Source organism: Trichechus manatus, unplaced genomic scaffold (assembly GCF_000243295.1).
Source record: "Trichechus manatus latirostris isolate Lorelei unplaced genomic scaffold, TriManLat1.0 scaffold00105, whole genome shotgun sequence".
NCBI lineage: Eukaryota > Metazoa > Chordata > Mammalia > Sirenia > Trichechidae > Trichechus > Trichechus manatus.
In genome coordinates this window covers 90,775-92,545 of record NW_004444041.1, presented here as the reverse complement: position 1 = coordinate 92,545, position 1,771 = coordinate 90,775, and the positions used below count along the sequence as shown (strand labels likewise).

Sequence of the window (1,771 nt, the reverse complement as noted above, 5' to 3'; positions counted from 1 at the left end):
GAATTGAAATAAAGAGTGAAATTAATTATCAAGTTAGTAGCCACAATATGTAAGATGTGTTTCCCACTGAAAACACTATTTGATCAGGATTCAAGGCTGAGATCACACATGCTTTGAAAAGCATGGCATCTGGCTGTCTTAGCATCTAGCACATAGTCGGCACATAATGATTATTGGATTTGACTAAATTTACCAAATTTCCTTTAAAACCAATTAGACAGGACAGTATTGGTCTTTCATATTTTGAATTTTAAAATATGACATGTTAGAAAAATACAAGAAAATTAATCATATATTTTTAAAGAAAAACTTTTTCTGTGCTAAGGTAAGCTTTTAAAAAAGTACTTAATTTAAAATACTTACAGCTTTGCAGGAAATGTCTCCTGGCCTGGGACAGAATCTCACCAGAAGAGAAAGCCACGTGAAATGTGAGAACCACAAGTGTTTCTATTGCAATGTGTAGTACAAAGAATATTTTAGGCATTCTTATTGGCTAATGCAATCCAGGAAGAAGTTGTTTTTAAGTTGTGTTTCTGTTATTTTTCAAAAGAAAGGATTTCCTGCCAACAAGGTGGGTTCTGTTTTCGTCAACGTGTTAGACACACCCATATATATTTTTAGGGGGAAAATATTTCATTCGTTATGTGGTTTGATTGGTTTCATATGCCTGGCAGAGCTTACCATTTTTAAATTTACTTTCCTGCTTTAATATAATAAATAAATATTCTTTGGTATATGCTTATTGCCATCTTTTTATTGCGGGAGCTTGTAGATGGTTTGTGGGAGAGAGCAGGGTATCTGAAATTCCATACCTGATGAGACATTTTTCTTTTTCCTTCCTTGGACTCCTTTGTTTTTGTTTTCCCCCTAGTGTAATTGAGTGCTTACTACGTGTTAGACATTATTTCAAATGCTTTGCATATAACTAACTAATTGAATTCTCTGTACATTTTGTGTGGTAGGTGCAATTATTCCTCCCATTTGACTGACAAGAAAACTGAGGCACAGAAATGTTAAGTGGCTAGTAGGTGGCGAGTAGAAATTAGCTGAAACAGGACTGATGTATGAACTCCAGAGTCCACACTCTTAAACATGCCACATACACCCACACATTCGTTTTTTTTTTTTTTAATTTTTTTTATTGTACTTTAGAAGAAGGTTTATGGAACAAATAGTTTCTCATTAAACAGTCAGTACACATATTGTTTTATGATGTTGGTTAACAACTCCACGACATATCGACACTCTCCCTTCTCGACTTTGAGGAATTTTTTGGTGAAAACATACATAGCCAAAGTTACACTGTTTTGAAAGTTTCTACATGTACTATTCAGTGTCATCGATTACATTCTTTCAGTTGTGCTGCTATTCTCACTGTCCTTTTCCAAATTATTCCATCACCTTTATCTTCAATTCACTGTCCCCTAGGCTTGCCATCAAACCTTTTGAGTTGCTGTTGTCAATTTGATCTTGAATAAATAATTCTTTTTTTTTTTGTACCTTAGATGAAGGTCTGCAGAACAAATAGTTTCTCATTGAACAGTACACATATTGCCCTATGACAATGGTCAACAATCCCGTGACATGTCAACACTGTCCCTTCTCAACCTTGGGTTCCCTATTACCAGCTTTCCTGTCCCCTTCTGCCTTCTAGTCCTTGTCGCTGGACTGCTGTACCTCATCAGTCCCGTTATGTTTCATGGGGCTGTCCAATCCCCGGCTGAACGGTGAACTTCGGGAGGGGCTTCACCACTGAGCTAAAAGGTTGTCC

At 36.4% G+C, this 1,771-nt stretch overlaps 1 protein-coding gene across 1 annotated transcript in view; it reads right to left on the bottom strand.

The window, feature by feature from the left end:
• LOC101341675 (placenta-specific gene 8 protein-like) overlaps nt 1–500 on the bottom strand; it is a 25,605-nt gene extending 25,105 nt beyond the window's left edge. Inside the window, exon 1 of the mRNA XM_004383087.2 lies at nt 364–500. The gene's annotated coding sequence lies outside the window, so the exon portion shown is untranslated. The remainder of the gene's footprint in view (nt 1–363) is intronic.
• Nucleotides 501–1,771: the final 1,271 nt, after the last annotated feature.